The sequence below is a fragment of the Austrofundulus limnaeus genome, unplaced genomic scaffold (assembly GCF_001266775.1).
Source record: "Austrofundulus limnaeus strain Quisiro unplaced genomic scaffold, Austrofundulus_limnaeus-1.0 Scaffold9, whole genome shotgun sequence".
NCBI lineage: Eukaryota > Metazoa > Chordata > Actinopteri > Cyprinodontiformes > Rivulidae > Austrofundulus > Austrofundulus limnaeus.
In genome coordinates this window covers 665,952-677,814 of record NW_013952411.1, presented here as the reverse complement: position 1 = coordinate 677,814, position 11,863 = coordinate 665,952, and the positions used below count along the sequence as shown (strand labels likewise).

The following is an 11,863-nucleotide window of genomic DNA, read 5'->3' as shown; positions in this document are numbered from 1 at the left end:
GTTTAAAGTATGTTTTAGATATTTAAATAAATGCTGCTGCTCATTGTTAAAATAAATAATTTTAGTTTGTTTGTGCTTTTTTTCCCCTAATATTGTTCTTTGAGTTTACAGTAGAAGGCTGGGAATGTTAAACTCTAATGTTTAAGGAAGTTGCCACATTGCCCCCCACCCTCCCAGACCATGTAATCCCACTTTTTTTCTGCTTTACTTGTTTGTCTTTGTTGGGTGTGACAAAGAAACTGAAGTGACAGCTTTGAAACCGCTACAGTACTTCACTTAAATTAGGATTCAGCTGAAATTTGAGCGAAATGCCACTGCTCACACCTGGTTGCTGCTTCACTGAGCGCCACGCCTGAACAAAAAGGTTACACCAAGTTTGTCGGAGTCTCCTCAAGATATGAAAATCAGTGAAACTAAAGTTTCTTTCCTGTGAGAAGAAATTACTCTTTACTGTCCTTTCTGGGCTGTAACAAAGATTTCCTTTTATGCCTTTTATCAAGTTCTGATGACAGTACGGAACAATGTATATCATTATTATTTTACTCATCTAGTTATTATTAGTTGCATTCCGGCGTTACAGGATTATCARACAGAAGTATCCGTTTTACACTGTGCACGGCATCCTTCAACTTCATTTTCTGGTCATTTTCTTTCTATTTAGGAGAGAGGAAATTTCATTCAGTTGTGCCTGCAAAAATGGTTCATATTTATTATGTTTGGAGGGAATAAGTGTAGTTTTGAAATGCTGGGCCACATTGTGCTGCATTGAGAAATCAGAGTAACTCAACACTTGAGAACTTCCTTTTGATTTTGAGCCTCTGTTTTGTTTTTGCTTTTTTCAGTTTACCAGGTTTTTTTTCTGTTTCTTTTCGTTTTTTGTAGTTTCCCACTTTGTAAATGTTTGCAGCCAAGCAGCCAGTGAGTAACGGGTGTCAGAGAGCTTCTGTGTGTTTTCCTGTGTGAATGAAGACAGAATACAGTACATTACTGTAGGTGCTGACTCAAACTTTGAGTTTGACCAGGGGTTATGATGCAAAATGTAACATAAGTGAATAAAACATAAGCACACTGACTTGTCTTCTTTTCTTGTTATCTGATTGTGATCAGTGACATTTAAAGACATTCATATAGGAAAAAATAATCAGTTGCTTTATCTGGATTTTTTTTTTCAGGTTTTATTAAACTAATTTTCAGGAAACCTCATGTGGAAGCTGACATCAAGAGCCTTATTCTCACTCAGTATTGTGGCCTTTCTGCAACATTTACCAACTCATTTCTTCAGTATTTCAGGAACCTGGTGCCCACCTCCACTGGTCAGGAGGTGGGTTACACCCTGGCCAGGACATCAGTCCAACACGGCTGCTCGAGTCAAAATCTTTGATTAATTCTGCTTTCTCAATGCACAAATAGCTCACTAAGTCACCACCAGGGGTCTCAGTTTTTTTGAAGCTCAAGTGGAGTGAACTTCCATGACCTGAGCTGGCACGCTTCCAAAATGTGATTCTTAATAAAATTAAACAATGCATGGTTATAACAGGGTGGCATGAGGTCCTAAAAATAACACGAGTAGAGAAATTAAAAAAAATGGAGAGGGTGGTGCCATGTAATGAAGCCTGAGCAGAGTAATTGGTTTGGACTTCATAAACAAKAGCAGATCTGTGGATAATGACCTACTGTTCCTGCTTTCAACCAATTAGATAACAAGAAAGAAAGAAAATAATCAGAATGAGGAATTTCAAACTGGGGATCTGGAACAAGGTTCAGGCTGAAGCCTGTTGGTTCCGGTCTCCAGCAGGTATCACTGGACTTAACACGTTTACCTGTGCAGGTAGGTGCCTCCTGCTGCTTCTCAGACCTCACACAGCATGCATAGAACAGTGAAGGTGATTGTGGTCATTCAGTGAACCACTTCCGCTCCTCAGGACAGCATGCTCAGGTGACTGCACACTTAATAATTAAAACCCTTTACCAAGTAAACAGACAAATCATTTTGAATGTGGAGGGTGAACTGTAAAGCTGTTTAATTTGCAAGTTTTTATTACCCATTAATGATACACATCAGAAATGACAAAAATATACTTCAAATAGTTGCTGACCCAGACACCAGGAGGTGAACTGCAGGGGTCCTTTACCTGATCATCTCTGCTGCAGCTGTTAGATGGGAAAACGCCTGCAGACATGTCAAGGTAAGAAAATGAAGTGTTTTGTCTGCGCTCATTGAAAATACACAGTCTCCACTTTCAGCATGTCTAGACAGCTATTTTCTGAAACGTTACCATGTTTGAACTATTCAACTTAAACATCTCTGTGTGTTCTACCTGCACCACATTAGCACCGTTTCTGAATTTTCTGAGGAAAAGATGCAAAATATACAGTAGTATTTAAGCAAAAATTATCTTTAAATAATTTTTTAAGTTCTACTATAAATATTTTTTAAATGATTCACATTTTTATTGCTAAATCTTTTTGTTGTGCACATTTTTTTGCTCAGCAAACTTCAAAAAACATTGTTTTTCTTTGTTTAAACTAATAATACACTCTTAATACATAGTGAACTGTAAAAACTGCCAGATATCGAAAGTTTCCCCCTGAGACCCAGAAGAGAAAAAGTTTTAGTGTTTAGATTTTTTAAATAGTTTACATACTGTATTAAGGTTAAAAGAAACGTATTGCAACAGTTTTTTTTTCATAAATGTCATTCAATTAAATTTTATCAAATGTCTCTTACACTAGACATTGGGTCTTGCTTATTGTAAAATCTTTCTTTACTTAATGAACATTTAAAACTGATAAATTCCATTTCTTTTTATTTTATAGATGCTTAAAACAGATTCATACTTTTTAAAATTCATAAAAAAAACTGTTGAATAAATAGTATTAAGAAGTGCTTACATAAGTAATAACGTGTCTGAAACGCAAACATCACAATACTCTCGCTGTGTACTCTGTCATGTTTTCAAAAAAGCTGTTATCATTTGGCCTCCAGTTCTGGTGACTGTATGCAGTGTTTCTCTGCAAGGCATTCTCCTAACAGGAAACAATTGCTGGTCATAAAATGAGAATATCAAAAAAAGTTGATTTATTTCAGTAATTCCTCTCAAAAAGTGAAATTTGTGTGTAATATTCATTCATTACACACAGACTAATATATTTCAAATGTTTCTTTCTTTTATTTTTGATGAATATAACTAACAACTAATGAAAATCCCAAATTCAGTATCTCAGAAAGTTAGAATATTACTTAAGACCAATACAAAAAAAAAAAAAGATTTTTGGAAATGTTGGTCAAATTAAACATACGAACATGAGAAGTGTGACGGCCTCTTTGTTTTGGTAGGGTCTGTCTGTGGTTTTTTTTATTTTATTTTTTATTTTTTTTCTGTCGGCTGGTTCTGATTATCAGTGTCAATCAGCCTGACTGGGAGCACCTGGCCAGTGATCCCAGCCTGAGTTAAGACTGCCACTATGTGTGCTTCTCTCTCTCATTTTCCCAACCTGAGACGGAGGGAGATGGTCACGCTGGTTCGATGGTCACGCTGGTTCCTGTTGGCTCACCCAAGATGGACATTTTCAGTTAATAAACAATGTAGTTTTTGTTTTACTTAAGTCTAATGTTTTTTTTTTTTAGCTATTTTGTCATGGCCATTGAGACGGGTCGTGACAGAAGTATGAGCATGTACAGCACTCAGTACTTAGTTGGGGCTCCTTTGGCCTGTATTACTGCAGCAACGTGGCGTGGCATGAAGTCCATCACTCTGTGCCTCTGCTCAGGTGTTATGAGAGCCCAGGTTGCTCTGATAGAGGCCTTCAGCTCTTCTGAATCTGGCTTATTGACTCTTCCTCTTCACAATACTTAATTGATTTTCTATGGAGTTAAGGTCAGGAGAGTTTGATGGCCAATTAAAGATTAATTAAGGATACCGTGGTCCTTAAACTGGGTGCTGGTAGCTTTGGCACTGTGTGCAGGAGCTAGGTCATGTTGGAAAATAAAATCTGCTTCTGCATAAAGTTGGTCAAACTTTTGGTCTAAAACTTCCTGGTAGACGGCTGCATTGACCTTGGACCTCAGAAAACACAATGGACCAACACCAGCAGCTGACATGGACCCAAACCATCACTGACTGTAGAAACTTTACACTGGACCTCCAATAACGTGGATTCTGTGCCTCTCATCTCTTCCTCCAGACCAGGCATGGGCAATCCTGGTCCTGGAGGGCTGCAGCCCTGCATGTTTTACTTGTTTCTCTGCTCCAACCCACCTGATATGAATGAAAAGATGATTATCAGGCTTCTGCAGTACGGAGGACCAAAACTGACATAATTAGAAATAAAAGCAGAATTGTATGAACCACTAAATAAATACACTTATGTAGGGGAGGGGCTTAAGTGAATTAAGCTTTTCCTACATCTCTCATAAACAAGGTTATGTGGAAAGTTTTACCAAGGTATTTTCTCATTACTTTTAATATCTTGACTGTGCGAAGTGAAAAGTGACACAATAAGTGAACGTTCAGACGAGTTCAAGTTGATTCATGAACGACTATGCAATCATTTATTTACACAAATTGAACAGATCATAAGTTACACTTGATTGTGGGTATTCCTATGACAAGCTTCGGAGTTAAATGAGATAAAAACTCGCGTCCGAATTTTAATTCACATCAACTCAGATTACTTATATAGAACAGTAAAACGTCAGTTCTGATGTTACAACCAAACAATTTCACTGGCACTTTCAGCTTAAGTTTTGGCAAATAAAGACAAGGAAAAGGAGGAAAGTAATGTTAGTATCGCTACTAAATTTTACTTTATCAAGAGTGTGGCCAACCGGATCAGCACATCCCTTCTGCACTCAGTTTCCACATGACACCTCACCCGGAACACGTCAGTTTTACCTGGCGATGTCTTCTTAAGCACCCCTGGGTAGTCACTGCCTCACCTCCGATCAGTCAGGGAACTTTTAATCGCTCACTGTTCCTCGGCGAGAAAGGTGTTATTTCAGGTAACTTTTCGTCTGTTTCAGTCCAAGCCAGAAAGATTCAAGCTGTACATCCGGTGCCTTCTTTCAAAATAAAATCTCCCCTCGGGAGTTAAAACACACTTTGAGACTTGCAGCCTCGGGGTGGGACATTTGGCTGGTGTGCCGCTGTCCCGGCCGTTAGATCTTCCCTAGTTAGCTCATGGGCAAGACCGAGCCAAAACTGGCTTCTCCGGAGAGAAACTCAGCATTCCTTCCAAGTTTGGCATCCAGGAAGAAGTGTGTGTCACTCAAAGGCGTCCGTGTTAGTAATAGATGCGGACGAACTTTGGTTCCGCCCTCAGGCGTTAGAGTCAGAGAAAGGAAGAAAGATAAAGACTTGCCAGCCAGGCGCCAGTCAAGATTAAGTTCTGTGGTTGTCCATCAACATAATATGATAACATTTCTTTAGCTTTTCTCCAGATAGACTCTAAGAGAAATCACTGCAAAACATTTATGATGATTAATTAACATTTCTGTTTAAGTAATCAGTCTGAACCATTCTGTTAGTCCAGATAAATGAAAGATTTTTTCAAGAAAAATCCACAATTATATTACTGTGTTCCCAGTAAAATAAAAACAGTGATTTGTATAAGAACACAATGAAAACATGGTAATGATTTTCTCTGTGATTTTTTATACCATTAATTAATCTTTTAGGTACGATAAAAGAGTAGAAGTGATTTCACTTTCTTGTGACAGTCATTATCATGATTTAACAAATGCATAAACATTCTTAGTTAACAACAAATGAATCACGAACAGAAAAGATTGTTCTGTCCATTATCTGATTAAGAGAACCGAAGAGTTCTCTTCTGGGTTGAAATGACCTGTCATGGCCTAAATAGAGTTCGGTTTGTGACAGAGTTCCTGTTCTCTCAGTAGGCCTGTCCGAGGCCTGCTTTGAGGCAGTAAATCTTGTTTCTTCACTCGAGGTGACCCCTACACTTAAAATGCACCAATTAAATTAAAAAAGGAGAACTTTATCTCATGTTTTATATTTATATCTCAGGCCAACATTGTAAATAAGAAACTGTTGTTATTGTTTTGCCTGTTGAAATAAARGTTAAATAAAATAAAAAAAATTATAAAAAGATTTTAATTGACTTTCATATTTATTTTTCAGGTTAGTTCCAAGAAATTAGTCTATATATTTGAACACATAATTTAAATTTTACTGTTCTTTTTTAAAATCTTTATTAATTGGTTCTTTTTCTAACTTCGTTCGGTGTTTCACTATGGGAAGCACTCCTGCATGACCATCTACAGAAGCTCCAATGACAATACGTCTGTCTGAGACAGACRGGTTGAGTCGTGCTCAGGGCTCCGCCCCGCTAATATATCACGGTCAACCGAACCCTCCCAACTCATTCTCGCTTTTTTCTMGTGAGAAACTAGAACAAGCTCCCTCAGCGCTTTCAGGCTAGCTAGATTAACTGCTAAACAGTTCCCAGGCGTCCCGTTTAGGAGTACGTCGCCGAACGCAATTTTCCAGCTTTGGACTCGTGCTGAGTAAGACTTCGTGAGAAGTATCTTTAGTTACACTCAGGAGCAGCGACCACTTTAAGATGAGCTGCCCCCGCTACTGCTCGGCTTTAAATAAGCGAACGGTGCTAGTTGTAACTTTAGCTAACATGTCAAGGCGAGCTAACATCACTTTGAGTTAGCATTAGTTTGCTAGCCGTAAATTTTCAGCTAACGTGTCACGACGAGCTGCTAAGTTTAGATGGTTTGCTCAGTTTAAGCAGCACACTTTCCTGACAGATAGCTAATGTGCCACAATGAGCTTTCTGTCCATCATCATGGCTACAGCACCCGCCCTCACCAAGGGGTCGGAACCTAAAGCCAAGGAGGTTGTATCCCGCCTTTGCCCCACGTCATGCAGAGCCTCCATCTTCGGTAGGGACCCTCACCCAATGTACGTAGCATGCATGGGCACCAAACACGTGCAAGCGTCACTGGCGAACCCACAGGAATGTTCACACTGCTCCAACATGCCRGAGAAAATCCTGGAAAGGAGGCTGCGAGTAACAGTGGCGAACAGCCAGGACCCAAGCCTGTCCGCAACAGCGGCTCCGGATGTCGGCCATCAGTCGCGAGCTACGAGCTGGGCGGATACGATGGAAGACGAGTCCTCGATCCTGCCACCACTTTTCGAAGAGCTGGCGGATGGCGGGGAACTCGAAGCAGGTCAGGAGGATGTGAATGTCGATGCTATCTCGGACCTCCTCGACATAGATGACATGGAAGAGAAGGAGGAAGATTCAACCTTCCCCGCTCCTCAGTCGAGGCCTCCCAGCGGCGCTGGTGCGGCTTCTCCTGCGGATTCTGACCTGTATGAGGTTTGCAGACGGGTGGCTAATAAACTGGGCATCCCATGGCCTGCAGCTCAGAATGCAGAGGGGATTGAAAGGGATCTGTATGATGGTAAGAGGCTTCTACCGGCTTCTACACCAGCTAAACAGCTTTTACCAGCTGTCCCAGCTTGTATAAGGGAAACGAACCGTTACTGGTCGAGCCACACAGCCGAGGAGAATAAAATGTGAGTGAATTGTTTAAGAAACATTTTTAATTCTCCATCTCCATCATCTTCTGCTTATCCATAGTCAGGTCACGGAGGCAACAGGTCCAGGAGAGAAACCCAGACATCCCTCTCCCCAGCAAAACTTTCCAGCTCATCCTGGGGGACCCCGAGGCGTTCCTAGGCCAGAGAGGATACATAATCCCTCCAGCGAGTCCCGAGTCTTCCTCTGGGACTCCTCCCAGTGAGACGTGCCTGGAACACCTCTAAAGGGAGGCGTCCAGGAGGCATTCTAACCAGATGCCCAAACCACCTCAGCTGACTACTTTCAATGTGGAGGAGCAGCAGCTCTACTCCGAGCTCCCCCCGGATGACGGAACTCCTCACCCTATCTCTAAGGCTGAGCCCGGCCAACCTACAAAGGAAGCTCATTTCGACCGCCTGTATCCGGGATCTCGTTCTTTCGGTCATGATCCATGCCTCATGACCATAGGTGAGGGTTGGAATGAAGACAGACCGGTAAATCGAGAGCTTTGCCTTTCGACTCAGCTCTTTCTTCACCATGACTGACTGAAGCAACGCCCTCATTACTGAGGATGAGGCCCCAATCCGTCGATCCAACTCTCACTCTATCCTATCATCACTCTTGATCAAGACACCCAGATACTTAGGTCGTATTCACACCTGACACATTTGGTCTGCATTAAACAGACTAGAGTTCGTTTCCAGCGTTGGTCCGGACTTTTTGTGCAGGTGTGAATACAGTCGTGTGAACTCTGGTGCGGATCAAACAACCGGACCGAGACCCGCTTTTTGAGGTGRTCTCGGTYCGCTTCCAAACGAACTCTGGTGCAGTTCACTTCAGTTCTCTTCTGGTGTGAATACAGACCAGACTAACCGAACTAACTGCATTAAACATGCACCCTTTTGGACTTCACAGGCCACCATTGCTGAGCTAAATAAACTGAAATCTTACCTGTTTCGTCGTCTCCAGTTAGCAGCTCTGCTGCCAGCATGTTGTGTGTCAGAACACGCAGCGCACCTCGTCTCCTTTAGGTTGCGGGACACCTTTACTGATGCTGCTCCAAAATTAGAATTTCATCACGAAACCACAATTAAATTAGCTGCTTTTGCAGTTGTACTAAAAACATAAATGTGTACATCAGCACCGCAGCATGCAGAACTTCTGTGTTTTTTCCTGTGTCTGTGTGCTCAGTCCTGACCCCATCCTTTCTTTCCAATGGGAGCAATGATTGCCACCCTTGTGGCTTTGTTTACAAGACAAAGTTCATTTGCGAAAAAGCACAATTTGAATACAAACCGCATCAAATGAAAAAAATAAAGTCCACTTTTGGTCGGGACCAAACAAGCGGACCAAAGGATTTTCCTGGTGTGAATAACTCCTCCACTTGAGGCAGAGACTCTCCCCCGACCCGGAGGGGGCATTCCACCCTTTTCCAGTCAAGAACCATGGCCTCAGACCTAAGAGGAGCTGACTCTCATCCCAGCCGCTTCACACTCGGCTGCGAACCGCCCCAGTGCATGCTGAAGGTCTTGAGCTGAAGAAGCCTACAGAACCATATCATCTGCATACATCAGAGACGAGACCCTGCGGTCCCCAAACCAGACACCCTCCTCTCCACAACTGTGCCTTGAGATCCTGTCCATAAACACTACAAACAGGATCAGAGACAAGGGACAGCCCTGGTGGAGTCCAACACGCACTGAGAACAAGCTCAACTTTGTGCCAAGAATGCGAACACAGCTCCTGACAGTTGGCTATTTCTGTCCCCAAGTAGCCCCTGACGGGCATTCGGTGGCGAAAAGTCTTGTCCCAATACTGCCTCATTTCCTTCATGCACGCGGGAACAGCGGGCATGAACTGCTTCACTGGTGTCTGACACACATCRTGGAGGTCGACTTCACAAGGCATGAGAGAGTGTTGAGGTCCTCCTCCTCGTCCTCCCCGCAGACGTGCTCATCCTCACCGTCGAGAACCTGTTCAAACAGCGGAGGAAACCCCTCGACGGGGCTTTCCAGCTCCACACTGTCTCCCCAGCTCCCGCCTGCTGCACCTGTCCCACCACCGGACTTCGCGCCAGGCTGCGTCCCYCCCCTCGGAGAGACATGGGTCGGTTTTTGAGGCCGCTGCAACCCGCCGGCATCTCTGTAAGATCCGCGGTGCCATGGGGCGACAGTGGTCACATGAGCTGGGGTCTACCAGCGCCTCCTTGGCATGTTTCACCCGCATGCTTATGATGCAGAGGGGATGAGGATCCTTCCCCGATATGGTGTACCCGCAGGAGGCTGGGCAAGGACAGGACTCGACGTCTTTAGCCTTGCTGCCACCCGACTTCCCCCGAGAGGAGCCAGCGGTCGCCATGTCGTCCACAATCATCTTCGACAGGTGGAGATCAAGAGAGACGCAAGGAGGATCCCGGTAGCTGTTTTTAGATTTTCTTGACGAAAATGTATTTTTCTTAATGAAAAATTTGTTTCTTGACTAAATTTTTTTTGTAGGTCCAATCGCTTGAAAAACACACATTCCAGACCAACCTTGACAGCTGAGTCTGCGAATAGTTAAATGCGTAATTCAAGTCCAGGACCGAAGTAGAAGCTCCTCTGATCTTCACGTGGAAGAAAGCGAGAATACTGTGTCGGGCAGGGGTGCTTATAAAGGGGGAGGGCGCCCCTGTGCCAAGCACGTACTGGTCTGTCAGAGACAGACGTGGTGGCATTAGAGCTTCCTGATTGGTCACGCCTGAAGGCGCTTCCCATAGTGAGACACCGAGCGAGGTTTGAAAGAGAACCAATTAATATAGATTTTAAAAAACAGTAAAATTTAAATTATGTGTTCAAATATATAGACTAATTTATTGGAACTAACCTGGAAAAATAAATATGAAAGTCAATTAAAATATAAAACAGGAGATAAAGTTCTCCTTTTTAAATTTCATTGGTGCATTTTAAGTGTATTTATTTAGTGKTTCATATAATTCTGCTTTTATTTCTAATTATGTCAGTTTTGGTCCTCCATACTGCAGAAGCCTGATAATCATCTTTTCATTCATATCAGGTGTGTTGGAGCAGAGAAACAAGTAAAACATGCAGGGCTGCAGCCCTCCAGGACCAGGATTGCCCATGCCTGCTCCAGACTCTGGGACATTTACGCTCATCAGAGAACATAACTTTGGACCACTCAGTAGCAGTTCAGTCCTTTTTGTCTTTAGCCCAGGCAACTACTTTCAAAAGCTAGAAAAGTGGTTAAGATCATCATTAGCAAGTCCCACTGTCCCCTACAAAGGACACTGAATAAAACTTGTATTTTTACAGGGTTAACAATATTGTACATTTCCTAAACTGTACAGACTTTCATACTAATGAGGAAATGTCATTTTTAGCAACATAAATAACCTTTGWAAGTAAATTTATCACTCATCTCAACCTRCTGCCATAAAATATTGATATAGGGATTTCTGCCATTTTAAAAAAGAAAGTGCATGTGCTCTGTTAGCCACACAACCACAAATGTGACATCAGTAGAAAGTCCAGGATGTCCTCTTTACAGCCGGACGAAACGCTGTCTTGTGGATTTGAAACCAGCTTGATTTATTGATAGTGAAACTGGATCATGATCAATAATAATTGGGTGAATTATATTGATTATTTCTATTGAGGGCCTTCAAAGCCTTCAAGGTCCGATTTCTTAAGCTGCTGGTGGTATGAATAATCAATTGACGTTTTATGGTCAGTTCTATTTGTTGAATTGGTAAGCAGTGAGAAAAAAGATACATCATCTGTGTTGGGACCATAGATATTGGCAAGTATGTATACCTTAGGATTTATGGAAGCATTAATAACAATAAATCTACCTCTGGATTAATTATAGTGGAACTGAAATTGACATTTTTACTTAATGGAATAGAAACTCCTCCTTTACTGATGTGAAATTCTGATCACAATGTTTCATTTTGAGGCAGCTGTGATGCTTGTGATTAAACTACAGAGATTCATTCCCTGCTGTGATACTTAGATTGTTGAGATTGACTTTTTTGATTTAACTTTTTAATTATGTTGATGTTATGTATATCTCAAGTTGTCCTGCACCTGTGTGGTTATTAAGCATGTAGCTGTGCTGCTGACAGTAGAGCTCTGTCTGTCTGGTCGTGTGAGGAAGACGTTGGTCATCTGATCTGGGCGAGAACAAGGACACGCTGCTGGAGATTTACTGTAAAGCCTCTTCACATCCCCTTAAAAGGGATTATAGTCTCTCTCTCTCTCTCTCTCTCTCTCTCTCTCTCTCTCTCTCTCTCTCTCTCTCTCTC

At 42.3% G+C, this 11,863-nt stretch overlaps 1 protein-coding gene across 1 annotated transcript in view; it reads left to right on the top strand.

The window, feature by feature from the left end:
* ubr3 (ubiquitin protein ligase E3 component n-recognin 3) overlaps positions 1–1,072 on the top strand; it is a gene marked incomplete in the record, with an annotated part of 53,260 nt that extends 52,188 nt beyond the window's left edge. Inside the window, 1 exon segment of the mRNA XM_014001352.1 lies at positions 1–1,072.
* Between the last annotated feature and the right edge of the window lie 10,791 nt (positions 1,073–11,863).